General features: G+C 48.2%; 1 protein-coding gene across 10 annotated transcripts in view; it reads right to left on the reverse strand.

The window, feature by feature from the left end:
• Positions 1-1,361, reverse strand: part of CTIF (cap binding complex dependent translation initiation factor) — a 294,493-nt gene extending 293,132 nt beyond the window's left edge. For 2 of the 10 annotated variants that reach the window (XM_058692168.1, XM_058692164.1), the window contains exon 1: positions 1,158-1,359. The gene's annotated coding sequence lies outside the window, so the exon portion shown is untranslated. Of the gene's footprint in view, positions 1-151; positions 565-1,157 lie in introns of those variants that run through there. The other 8 variants (XM_058692170.1, XM_058692169.1, XM_058692173.1 and 5 more) reach the window with 7 other exon arrangements.
• Between the last annotated feature and the right edge of the window lie 12,732 nt (positions 1,362-14,093).

Here is a 14,093-nt window from a genome sequence, read left to right on the forward strand (position 1 = left end):
CCCGGGCCGCCGCCTCCAGATGCACCTAGGCTGGGGGCCGCGGCCCTTGGAGGGGGGGTGGGGGGGAGGGCAGACCTCGGTCGCCGCAGACCGAACCGCCGCCCCCTGCCCTCCCTGCCCCCACGACCCGCGACGCGTCCAGGACAGTCACCTGCTCCTCGTCCTGAAGAGCCCGAGCCGGAGCCGACGCCGCGGCCGTTCGGGTCACTCGCCACCGCGAGCTGGCTTTTCAGAGCCTGTCAACTTAACCCCCGCTCCGCCTGAAGGATCTATTCCCCAGGCCCAATCACACCGTGGCGACAGGAATAATAACAAAAAGCCAACAGAATCACCACCGTAGGGAATGTCCAAAGCTGCAACCGCAATGGCTCCACCGATTCGGGTTCCTCATCTGCTCCCATCCCCCGCGCCCCCCGCGGCCCGCGGGCTCACCGGGGACGGAGGGAGGGTGCCGCCTGTCTAGACGACAGACATCCCCGCGCTCGCGGTGACGGGCGCGCACACACCCTCGCACGGCCGCTGCCACAGACACAATCAGTCACCACGGGAGGGAGGGGCTGCGTGGAGACACTCTCTCGGGGTCCCTCCGGCAGCCGCCAGCGCAGCAGCCTCCGGCCGGGAGTCGCCACGCAGGGCCGCGCTCCCTACCTCGCCGGAGCGCGGTCAGAACAGCTGCAAGTTTGGCTGGTACTAAAGCAACTGCTTGATGCAGCAAATGCGGGCTTCAAAACAAAAGGGAGAGCAATCACGCCCGCTTTCTTCCTCCCCCCGGCTCGGAACCCGGCACATGACAGCGGCTACACCGCGCGGCTCGAGCGCCAGCCGGGCTCCAGCCATGCGCCCCCGAGAGCCCCCTCCTCCCGGGAGCCCCAGGGCTACGACTCCCCACTCAGGCCGGGAGCCCTGAGCGGAAGGGGCGAACCTGGGGAGGGGGCGAGACCGTGGAGTGCGGTCCGCGACAGAGAAGGGGTCTGAGGATGGGCGCAGACGCCCGGCGGCCGGGGGCGCAGGGAGGGGGAAGGGGGTTAATTGTTTGGGGCGGTTTTCTCGGATTTATCTATCAGCACGCGCACGTCACGCAGCCCTCCTGGCGGGTCCCCGAATCGATCCGCAGGCTGTACTGACTAAAAGAGGGGGGCGGGCGGGGGGATGCTCACCTCGGGGTTCCTCCGGCCGCCGCTCCGAGCCCGTGTCGGGGGTGGGGGAAGGGGACAGGGAAGGGGAAGGGAGGGAGGAGGCTCGAGAGAGCCTACTCCTGCCTCGAGTTCCGCGCGTCCCGGCAGCGGAGGGGATCCGGCGCCCCAGCGCACAAACCCAACCGAGAGGGGAGGGAGGGAGGGAAGGGAAAGAGGGAGGGAGGGGCGGGTGGGGGGGAGGGAGTAGAGGAAGGAAAAAAAAAAAAAAAAAAACGATCCCTGCTCTGACACAGGGAAAGAGAATGTAGGAGAGTGACGTCCCGGCCCCTCCCTCCCCTCCGGCCACGTGCAAAGACTTGAAAGGAAAGAGGGCGGCGGGAGGCCTGCTGGGTAATGTAGTTCGCCTTTCTTTCCCGGGATGGCGGGCCCTGGAGAGCGGGGCGCCGCTGGGACCCCGGGGATGCCGCCGAGACAGCCGAGACAGTCCAGCCTGGCTTCGCCGAAACCCGCCGGCCAACGCTCTCACCCCGCGACGGCGGCGCGGCCCTGAGTGGGGACCTCTGTGTTGGGGGAACGGGGGGCTTAGGCGCGGTCCAAGCTCCCAGGGAGACGTTTGGTTTCGGGGGCAGGAACGCTTTAAAGAAGAGGACTTCCGCACTAGAAGTGCAAAGTCTGTCCTAATGGCAGATAAAAGGAAGCTTTGTGTATACACTGGGCGGTCCAAGCGGCGTTATTAATGCTGCGTTCAGTGCTAACGTCTGTTATTGAGATGCATATGTTATAATTAACATTTGAACATCTCTGTGGCAGGGGCGGGATGTTGTAATTAGATATGCACTTTGCAACCGATTAATTTTCCATTGGCCATGCTAAGGGTTGCGATGGGGAACCTGGTGGCTGGGGGAATTCAGTGCAGTGGGTAATTCAGTAATCACTTAACCAAATCACCAGTGCTTTCTAAGAACCTACTATGTGCCAGGCACCGAGATTGGGACAGAGAGGCCTTCATGAGAAATACACGATGCTGTACACTCCTCCAGGCAAGGAGCTTATAAACTCATCTGAGGAACTGTGACACAGTATAATGCAGTGGAAATCCATTTATTAATTCATATAACATTTGGTGAGCACTTTCCACAGATGGGACATGTCTGGGAATGCCAAGGCAAGTAAGACCCTTAGTCCCTGCCCTCAAGGAGCTCAAAGTCTAGTGTAAGGACCACAGTCAATGAAAGTATAGGGAATAAGACGACACTCAACATAGGGATAAGCAAAAAGTGCTAGGGAACCCTCAGCAGGAGCCCACAACCAGGATCAAGGGTGGATGGGGGGGGGGGGGTAGGAGAAGGCTTCCTGGAGGTTTTAAACAAAGGCAGAGGCAGGGGTAGGCATCTGAGAAAAGCTACAAGGGTACAAAGGTCCCAGATGAGAGAGAAAAAAGCAAATTCTGAAAGTCCCAGCAGTTTGGCAAGGCAGAGAGGGCAGATTGATAGGAGGAGGAGGGGGCCGGAATGGCGGGTAAGTCTAGAGGGCAGAAGGAGCCTGGGATGGCTTCTCACTGGAGGTGAGGCTTGAAGCAGGCCTTGAAAGGATGAGTGAGATTTTGTTTTGAGTAGAGAGCATGTCTTCCAAGCTTCAGGCTCAGCATGAGTCAAGCTATGGAAGGAAAGCAAAGCACATCCACAGTGATGCCCTGCAGAGCGGCTCATCTGATCCTTGTACCAAAGGGTATGGGGGCGTGTCCTCCTCTCCCTTCTAGGAGAAGACAGCAGGTGCACAGCCACAGTTTGGTTAGAAGCAGAGGGGGGTATAGAAGCCAGCATCTGGGCACCAGTCCAGTACCCCCCTACCAAAGGAACATGTTTAGGCACACCTGACTCTTCCCCCTGGTTTGTCCCTCTTGGCATCTACGCCTCATTGGTTCAAGCAGTGTGTTATTTTTATGCTTCAGCATCCGACTGATTTCCTATGTTTACAAAACATGAAATAGTACAGGAGTCTACCCACTCAGCACTTTCCCATTTGCCTACCTTTTGTTGTCAATGCTGCTTTGCTCCTTGCGTGATATGCATGCCACCTGCAAAGAAACAAGAATGGAATGGTCTGGGTCTTGGCCTTGCCTTTGCTTTAAATCACACCCCCAGAGGTGAGAACAGGATCCAACCCCGGAGGTGAGGAGAGGCCGAGCAATGGTGCAGAACGCAAAACATCCGAGGAGAGTACACACCTCCGTTTGCCTGGGTGTGCCTGGCCCCAGAGGGCCAGTCGAGGACAACACAGACTCAAGAGTCAACTTGGCCCCTGGGTTTGAATTGCAGGCATGGCACTTCCTGGATCTGTGACCTTGGACAGCCTCCCTAGCCTCCAAATGGTGACCTTGGACAGTTGATTCAGCAACCATTCTTGGCCTTCTGAGAACCAATGGTGATCATGTGTTTAAGCTGAGGTTGCCAGTTAGCGAGTGCTCTGTGACAGCTGATTCCTTTCCTCATCCCAGGTGCTTTCTGCACCGGGAGAAGGATCCCTGAATTTTTCTTTCTGTGGAGTGAGGCCAGCAGACCTGGTGCTGCAGGAAAGATTCTGGGGGGGGGGGGGGGGGGGGGGACTCATCTTCATGTGTGAATAAGTTAGGTTTGTCTTCAAGGAACCTTACCCCCTGAGTTCTAGTCCTCACCCCCCACTGGCCCAGCTCTCTTAACCCTCACCCCCCCCCGCACCCTGCTGCTCAAGGACCCCCTGTAATGTGTCACCCCACCCAAGGTGCCTTCTGTGGGCAGTGTGCTGGGCTCCCGCACCGCTTCTCCCCTGCGTATCCACGCTTGCCCCCTGTTCCCCAGGTCATCTGAGCCTGGGTCTCTCTTTACCTCCAGTCTGATTAACATTCCTTCATGTAGGATAAGATAGCCTTTTATTTTGCTCCTGTAGCACCTACGGGTTTGTCTTCTTATGGAGAGCTCTCTGAAAGGGCCTCTGATGATGGAGATTCCGGGCCCGAATGGGGGTCTCTGCGAGGAAGATACTGTGGGACCCTCAGGCCCACGTTTCCCAGAATGGGAGGCCTAGGGCTTACGTGGTCCTCACCCGGCGTCCTTCCTTCTCTGCTCTGTAGCTGATCTTATGCCCAGCCTGCAGGCTTCGGTCAGAGCTGCTGCTGGGGGCAGAGTTCACGAATGGGCGCTGGAATGGGTTTTATTGCAACAGATCTGAGTTGCCAAGAAGTTGCCTTTGTTTGACTTGTCACCACATAGCCTACACCTTACGAGTCAGAATGATTCTGTTTTAAGCAGTTGCTTTTCCTAATTCACATTTGCTTAAGGTGCTAGCAAAAAGCAATAGCCTCCTTTCTTCTCATTCCTACTCCTTGCCTACCCGCCTTTCCTCTATCGGTCAATACATTGACTGGAAGACCCAGTGGGTGCCCACCAGAGTGCAGGGTGGGGGTGAGAGGTTACCTGCCTTCAGAAGCTGAGGAGCCCAGCCTGGCACCCACGTGATATCGGGGAAAATGACAACGTGCTACGCTGCACGAGGGTGATTTTAAGTGAGCAAGGCTTCCGTGGGCTGGCATGGTCAGAGGAGGCGTCCAGGAGGAAAGCGGGCCTGACAGGGAGGAGGTCAGCAGTGGCCCAAATCCCTGTTGTGGAGCATCGGCCTGGGAGATGCTGCAGAAGATATGTCTTTAGGTGGAAACTAGACTAGGTTCATCATGTGTCAGGGTGACGGCCACTGGCCCCGCAGAAGGAAGGAAGTTACCCGCCTAGTGCCTGTGCTCTGTTACTGTGGTGTTGGCCTGCAGAGATAATGGCTTGATGGAGCCAGGTTATGTTTCACCCACGCCTCTCACCTCAGCTTCCACGACACAACCCCAAGGACCAACGTCTGAAAGGCAGATGGAAAGTGATCCTCTAGGGCTGGAGTTAGCCATGGGAGAGTATCAGTAGGGAACGACTGAGCTCATAAAAAGCAGAATGCTAAATAAGAACTAAATCGAGGGGTACTTATGGGGAGCATGCCATGTGTAAGGCATGGCAAGGAGCACAGTGTGACCCTATCTGGCTGGGTGACGTTCCTCTCCCCTGAGCCTACTTGCCACCCCTGTAACATGGGAAGGCTGGACTCCACCATCTCCCAGGTTACTTCCACACCTGAAGTGATACCTTCAAGAAGTTTGCAGTCCAGCTTGTAAAAGCAGCTGTAAAGTAAAAAAGGATGAATTTCCAGCTGTTTAATTCCAGCAGGACAGGAGGCGTTTGTCGCATCCATTACCCAAAGCCCTGAACCCTGTGAGGGAGCGTAAGACAAGCAGATCTTGTTTTACAAGATTCAGGGACAGTACAGAAAGCCCAGAGTAATCCGGCATTCCTCAAGCCCCTCAGGATTCAAGGTCAGACCTCACAGGCATGAGTTCCTTATCCACATGGTGGCCTCGTGCATGATGACGACCTGGGCAGAGATACACCCCTACATCTCTGCAAGAAATAAGTTTCATTGTCAGGCTACCCTCTGGAAAAACCATGCCGTACTTACCCTGGGAGGGTCAGCCAGGCTTCTTGGATCAAAGGGACACATTGGATCCAAGGGACCGCAGGCCTGGATTTAAGTGGCCCAGGCTCCAGGGGATGAACTGAGACAATCAGATTCCCTCTTGCAAGAGTCTGCAGGAAGAGGCTGAGAGACCTTTGTTCATTGGGTTCCCCCTTCTTTTCCCACGTATAGCCTTGGTGGGTCAGGTGCAAAATGAGTAAGCAGGGGTTGGTGGACCGGGGAAGAGAGAGACAGATGTCTAGCAATACCAGAATCAGTTCCTGGTTTTCTGATTCACAGTCTATTATACCTCTGTCAGATTCCTGATGCCTCTGTATCCTTCTAGTAATTCCCTTTCATTTGTGCTAGGTCGAGTGGGTTTCTGATCTTCTTAATCCAAAGACCCACATCTCGAACAGTCCGAGAGCGCGGATCTGAGTTTTGGCCAATGTGATCCCTGTCACTCACTGGGAATGCCCCCTCCTGAAGATGCCCTTCCTTTTTCTAGCCTAGATGTCTCCCTCTTCAACTACTTTATAATTCCGGTCTCCTAAATCTTATTCTGAAATGTCTGAAGACTAGTTCGGCCCTGAACCTTCCATGGTCCCTGACTCCCCCTTTTCAAAGCAATAGCCAATGTATTCATGGAGTAATTACTATTGGCCAGGCAACAAGAAGCACTTTACCTCATTTCTTCGTCAAGGTGACTTTTACAGTAGAAGGAACGGAGGACGAGTGACATAATTTGTGGGGGGGGTGGGGGGGGCATACAGCCAGCAGGTGGGTGGTCCAGGCAGGGCTGTGGACCTCAGAGCCAAGGAGACTAGTCACAGCCCCTCATCCGGAACACCTGGATCCACCTTCTCTAAGTCTCCAGCGAACACCTCTTCTCCAGTTGTAGGAAACGTCATCCTTCCTCACCGCTGCATTTATAATGAGTGGTATTTTTTTCTTTTAAACTGAGACTTCGGACATGTGTGTGTATTTGTTCGCGTACATCTGATGCCCCAAATGATTCTATGCCATAGAGGAATGGTCTTTGTTCATACACCTCGTCAGTCGAAAGATATTTTTTCGTCTGTAATATATGTTTGTCAGTTATCTAGCTAACTGGCTATTATATTTACTAAAATAGACTCTTGAAATTTAAATAAGTAATTTAACATAAAATTAAAGTATTTATTTGTTTGTTTGTTTATTTATTTATTTATTGAGAGAGAGAGAGAGAGAGAGAGAGAGAGAGAGAAAATCCCAAGCAGGTTCTGTGCCGTCAGCATGGAACCTGATACAGGGCTCGATTCCACGAACTTCAAGATCATGACCCGAGCCGAAACCAAGAGTTGGATGCTTAACTGACTGAGCCACCCAGGCGCCCCTTAAGTTTTTAATTTTAATTCCAGTATAGTTAACACGCAGTGTTATATTAGTTTCAGGTGTTCAATATAGTGATTCAACAATTGTACACATTACTCAGTGTAATGTATGAGTGGGTTCTTAATCCCACCCACCCACTTCCCCATAAAGATGAAATCGATATTTTTTAAGTAATACAATTTTTTATGAGTTAATGGTTCAAAAGTCTTTTTGCTCTTAGGGAAGATTATATATTTTTTGCCTATATTTACTACAAAAGTCAATATCAATCAATTTCACAATACTTTCTTCTGGCACCCCAGTGGCTCATTTCGGGACACATATCGTATCTTGGATTTTAAACGTTCGTCACATTTCCCAATTTGTTAGTAATAAGATGATTGCAGCAAACAATGAAGATACAGCCAGTTAAATCTGAATTCCTTCCTTGACGTATTACCCCAGTAGTTTTTATATTTCGTCTTTTAAACGGTTGATTTGCTATATAATATAATTATAATAGTTGAGACAGCACTGCTTATGCATGTTCACATCCAGCTTTAGCCACTTGATAACATTTAAAACACACATTTTCTGTGTTATTAAAAAGTCTTTATAGGCACCGCTTGAAAAATAACTTAAATGGCCTTTTTTTTTTTTTTTAAACCCAAGTGTTTATTTAGTGCCTATAAAGTGTTTGCTCTAAGTTAGGGATCGTGGATGGCAAGGACAGACAATAATGTGCATTAAACTAGGCTTACGGGATCCCACAGTTTAGTTCAGAAGAAAAGACACACTTTAGACAGAAATGGTAGTATAATTTTAAAACTTGAGACACGCCAGGTATACGATACAGATGGAATGATCGTTCATGGAAAGGGATGTCTTCACAGCCGGAGTGTCAGGGGAGGTTTCCCAGCTGTGGGACCTGAGTCTGCCTTTGAGGCCTGAGTGTGATTTGCATGAGAAGCGTGTGGGAAGGGCAGACAGCATGGGGTTCATACAAGGAAATGAGCCAGAGGAGGGCAGAAGTGAGCAAAGGGAAGGAGGAGGGAGAAGGTCCAGGAGGTTAGTAACGTGGAGTTGCTTTGAGCCTGGACCCGGGAGGCAGACAGACCAGAGTGGGAATGTTGCTGCCACCTTTTATAGTCAGGTGACAGCCTTGGACAACTGCAGGGCTCTGAACTTCTGTGTCCTCTACAAAATGGGAAAATAGGGGCGCCTGGGTGGCTCAATCAGTTAAGCATCCTACTTCAGCTCAAGTCATGATCTCACCGTTTGTGAGTTCCAGCCCTGCGTCAGGCTCTGTGCTGACCGCTCGGAACCTGGAGCCTGCTTTGGATTCTGTATCTCGCTCTCTCTCTGCCCCTCCTCCACTGCGCGCATGCTCTCCCTCTCCCTCTCTCTCTCTCTCTCTCTCTCTCTCAAAAACAAGTAAACAGTTTTAAAAAATTTACAAAATGGGGAAATAATAGTGCCTACTTTGGTACCTTGTTATGAGGATTAAGTGAGATCATGTATACAAAGCACTTTGCACATCGTAAGGGCTGAATGAAATATAGGTTTTATTTTTTGCTTATTATTGGTGTTTTTGTTGTTATACTGGGATAGGCTGTGTGGGATGTGGGATGAAAATGGGATCAATTTGGACTTTATTCTATGACCCTCAGGAGTGCAGTTAGATTTTGGGTTTTTTAATGTTTATTTATTTTTGAGAAAGAGAGAGAGACAGAGTGCAAGTGGGTGAGGGGCAGAGAGAGAGGGAGACACAGAATCCGAAGCAGGCTCCAGGCTCTGAGCTGTCAGCACAGAGCCGGATGGGGTGGGGGGTGGGGGTCGGAACTCAGGAACCCGTGAGATCATGACTTGAGCCAAAGCCGGACGCTTAATCGACTGAGCTACCCAGGCATCCCATGTCAGATTTTGTTTTTAAGTGGAGGGTGCCCCAGACCCTGGGTTTCGTTCTGGCTTGAGCCCGAACCCAGTAATCCTCACTTCACTGTCGGTAGAGCCGGGGAATAAGGAGTAGTCTTCTGGATGCCCTAGAAGCAGACATTCTGTTCCTCTCTCACCCATGTGGAGACACAAGTGCCCACGCCCCACCTCTTTTTCTGTTTTGAAAGAAATTGATGATCAAATTTGTTTATACTCCACTCTTTCCAGAAAGGATTTGAGACAGCTTTTTAAATTCTAAAATATACCTAATACACAAAAATAGGAGTTTACACAAAAGACACTTTATGAGATGATTATCCCTCTTACAAAAGGAGTAACCATAGTTTCTTTAAATAGAGCTCATCTGGTGCATCCGACATCAGATCTCATTGACAAATTGTGCTTTGCCAGCAACTTTTCTGGAATGCGTCTATGGTTATTAGTGTGGTTCGCAGCGTTATTGGCTATGACCACCTTCCCAGGCGTTGGCTGATTTTGATCAAGTTTGATACTTGAATAAAGAGCGTAAGACACCCTTCAATTTATTTTGTTCCATCTTAAGCCCAAATAGGGACTCTGCCGAAGTTTTTTTTTTTTTTTTAATTTTTTTTTTTTAATGTTTATTTATTTTTGAGACAGAGAGAGAGACAGAGCATGAACGGGGGAGGGTCACAGAGAGAGGGAGACACAGAATCTGAAACAGGCTCCAGGCTCTGAGCTGTCAGCACAGAGCCCGACGCGGGGCTCGAACCCACGGACCGTGAGATCATGACCTGAGCCGAAGTTGGACGCCTAACCGACCAAGCCACCCAGGCGCCCCGGGACTCTGCCGAAGTTTTAAAAGAACTTCTGTAAAATCTAAAATGGACAGAGCTAAGCAATGGAATTGAATCTGGTCTAGAGATCACTGGACTGCCAGTTCATCAGGGAAGCCTGCTTGGAGGAGGTAGCAGAGGAAGCTTTCAGAAAAACAGGGAAAGGTGCCATTTGGCTGACGTTGAATTGGAGGCCATCCCAGGGGAAGGGAGCTATATGGGGAGATGTTGGGGATGCCCTTCTCCCTGCAGGGTTGGCCCGTCTGGAACCTCAGATGGGCCACAGAAGAAAGAGGAGCAGACTGGGGACAGTTGGCCTGTCCCCCAACCTGGAAAACAATTTTGGTCTGACACAGAGATAAGAGGTGAAATGTTCCTTTTCTGCAATACTTTATTTCAGGCCTTATCAAACATACCCTTTCAGCGGGCATGTTGCCATGGCAACCTTGTAGTCACTGGAGGGCATCTGTAATTGGTAGAAAATGGCATTAATTTAGTGAGGTTTTTTTTTTTTTTTTTTTTCCCTGGGAGGAGTTTTAGTTTTAGGCTACTTAAAGTACTCAGATGTAATATTTTTGCCTGAGCAGACTAATAATCACCTTGTAATTTAATTACTCAGCCAGCACTAGTGAACCCTTCTTTTGCTCTCGATTGAGTTGTAATTTTTGAATCCCAGCCTCTTGGGCAGGGCCTAGCTCTGGAAGCTATAGTTACCCAGATACAGGTCTTAACCTATGCTGTGCTTCATGAAGCCACTGGGCCGTGGAATTAGCTTCAAGGATACTTGCAAAATGCAAGCAGGTCAGCTATGGCAGGCGTTCATTTCCCCGAAAGAACATTCCAGGTTGTCCTCGTGGTCTCCTTCTCCATTCCCTACTTTCTCCTTCCACCCGATATATCCCCATTTCCTAGCTATAGAAAACCCCCAAGTATGGAATTACAGGGGTTTTCTCCTCCACTTTTTAAATTAAAAAAAAATTGTTTTAATGTTTATTTATTTTTGAGAGAGAGAGACAGAGCATGAGCAGGGGAGGGGCAGAGAGAGGGAGACAGAAAATCCGAAGCAGGGTCCAGGCTCTGAGCTGTTAGCACAGAATCTGATGCAGGATTCGAGCCCACGAACAGCACGATCATGACCTGGGTTGAAGTCGGACGCTCAACCAGCTGAGCCACCCAGGCACCCCCATTTTTTTTTAGCTTTTAAAAATGATAGTAAAATACATACAACATAAAATGTACCATCTTAACTGTTTTTATATGTAAAATTCAGTGACGCTAAGTACATTCACGTTGTTGTGTGGCCACTATCCATCCTCAGAACTCTTCATTTTGCCAAATGGAAACTCTATACCCATGAAATAAGAACTCCTCATCCCTTCCCCGCCCCCCCCCCCCACCCAACCTCTGGTAATCACCATTCCGCTATCTCCATGAATTTAACTACTCCATAGGACTCACATAAGTGGAAACCTACAGTGTTCGTCCTTCTATGACTGGCTTATTTCACTTGACGTGACGTTCATTCATTCAAGGTTCATTCATGTTGCAACCTATGCAGAATTTTCTTCCTTTTTAAAGGTGAATAACATTCCATTGTGTGTATATACTACATTTTGCTTATCCATTCATACAGTGATGGACAGTTGGATTGCTTCCACCTTTTGGCTCTTGTGAATAGCTCTGTGATGAGCACGGATGTACAAATAATCTCTTTGAGTCCTTGCTTTCAATTCTTTGGGGCATACACCCAGAAGTGGGATTGCTGGATCATATGGTGATTCTATTTTTAGTTTTTTGAGGGCCGACCATACCATTTTTTATGGTCGCTGCACCATTTGACTTTCCCATCAACAATGCATAAGGATTCCAATTTCTCCACATTCTTGCCAACATTTATTAAAAAACATTTGCCGTTTGGGGTACCTGTGTGGCTCAGTCAGTTAAGCATCTGATTTTGGCTCAGGTCATGATCTCATGGTTTGTGAGTTCAATCCCTGGGATGGGCTTGCATCAGATCTTCTGTCCCCCACTCTCTCTGCCCACCCCTGACTCTCTCATGCTCTATCTCTCTCAAAACTGAATAAACGTTAAAAAAATTTTTTTTAACGTTTGCTGTTTTTTTTTTTTCTCTTTGATAGTGGCCATCCTAATGGGTGTGAGGTGATCACAGTTATCTTTGAAGGAGAGGGCCTATCTAATCCCACCATTTAACAACACTTCTACTAACAGCAATTATAATAGCTGACAGTGACTGAACACACTGTATGTGGTCAGTACTCATATTTGGTATTAGGGCTCTCCAGAGAAAGAGAACCAATTGTGTGTGTGTGCATGTGCGTGTGTGTGTGTGTGTATACACACATATATATACACATACATATAGACACACATATAAATACGTATACAGAATATACATATGTAAAGATACACACATATATGTACATATATGTACTATATATATATATATATATATATATGATATACACATACACATACAGTGGGAGAGAGACAAAGAGATTTATTATAGGAATTGGCTCACACAATTATAGAGACTGAGAAGTCCCAGGATCTGTCCTCTACAAGCTGGAGACCCAGGAAACCCAGTGGTATAATTCAGTCCAAGTCTGAAGGCCTGGGAGGCAGGAACACTGATGTTCAAGGGCAGGGACAGATGGACATCCAAGCTCAAGCAGAGACAGAATTCTCCATTCCTCTGCCTTTTTATCCTCTTCAAGCCCTTAGAAGATTGGATCATGCCCTCCCACATTGGTGAGGATCACTTTCTACTCAGTCTACTAAATCAAATGCTACTAGTTTCTGGGGACATCCTTACAGGCACACCTGGAAGTAATGTTCCACCAGCTGTCTGAGCGTCCCTTAGCCGAGTGGAGTCGACACATGAAATTAACCATCACAGCAGTCTATGTTACTTATCTCATTTGATTCTTACCCTAGCTCTATCATTCCCATATTACAGATGAAGAAACTGAGACCCAGAGAGGTTCTATAATTGATGGTTTGCCCAAGGCCATATAAGCAAGTCATTATTATATACCACTGAAGGTGGACATTGAAGGAGGTTATAAGATTCCTCAACACCAAACAAGATCTGCTTCTGGAGGGACAAGACAACCTCTGGTAATGCAGTTCTTTTCACAGATTTCTAAAATTTAGTGCCTTTCCTGGTGACGCCAACAAACAACAATGAAGACAATAATGAAAATAAATGTGGAAGAGAAAAAAGGAATTGAATACAACCAAATGTTCAGCTATAATCTCCATATGTAAAAAAAAAAAAACCCTCAATATTTGAACATCTCATATTCATAGAGAGCTAAATTAGAGGGGGGTTATTCATATGGTGGAATTATTTGCTTTATAGAAAGATTCACTGAATTATCCTCTTCTGTGACAAGTTTTCCCCATTCACTTAAAACAGGAATTAATTTATAACAATGTGATGTATATATAGCTCCCCCAGAACACAACTATTGCACAGCACGAAGCCAAATCAAGTTGCTAAAATGATTTTGATTACCGGGTAATCATAGTGGGGAGTATTTGCTCACTTCAGCATTTGAGGATTCCAACTACAAAAAGATTTGTAGACTCAACTATTAAACCACTATCCTTAATCTTGGTGACATTGTGAAGGACCAGAGAAATGCCAAAAGACATGTGGAATGGCTTATTAAGCAAATGGTTTGTAAGCACCCACCAGAAGAAGGAATCACTTGAAAACTCCTTAACAAGACAGAAATAACAAGCCAGGACAAGCTGGAATCTTTTCTTGTATTGCTAATGCTAGGAAAGAGCTAGAAGAGGAGAGAACCACGGATTTGTTATGCACTTGGCAGTCTCTCCTGACCTTCTCATGAAAAAGAAGGAGAAATGTCAGTGGAAAATAACACATGGCTAGATAAGCAGTTACTACTGGCTTTTTTGGCTGAGATGACACCTTGTGTGTTGGTAGAAGCTTTCTGTCCAGGTAATCAGCACTCAGCAGGCACCTTCCCGGTATATCAGTGAGGAATTGCATTCAGCTGCGAATAACAGCGACCCAAATTACAGCAGTCTCAGAAATGATAGGGATGTTTCCCTCACATTAAAAGAAAAAGTTGGTACAGCCACTTTGGAAGACAGTTTGGCAGCTTCTTACAGAACTAAACATACCCTTCCCATGTGATCGAGCAATCATGTTCCTTGGTATTTACCCAAAAGAACTGAAAACTTATGTCCACACAAAAACCCGCACATGGATGTTTATAGCAGCTTTATTCATAATTGGGAAAACTTGGAAGCCACCAAGATGTCCTTCAGGAGGTGAACG

Source organism: Neofelis nebulosa, chromosome 11 (genome assembly GCF_028018385.1).
Source record: "Neofelis nebulosa isolate mNeoNeb1 chromosome 11, mNeoNeb1.pri, whole genome shotgun sequence".
NCBI lineage: Eukaryota > Metazoa > Chordata > Mammalia > Carnivora > Felidae > Neofelis > Neofelis nebulosa.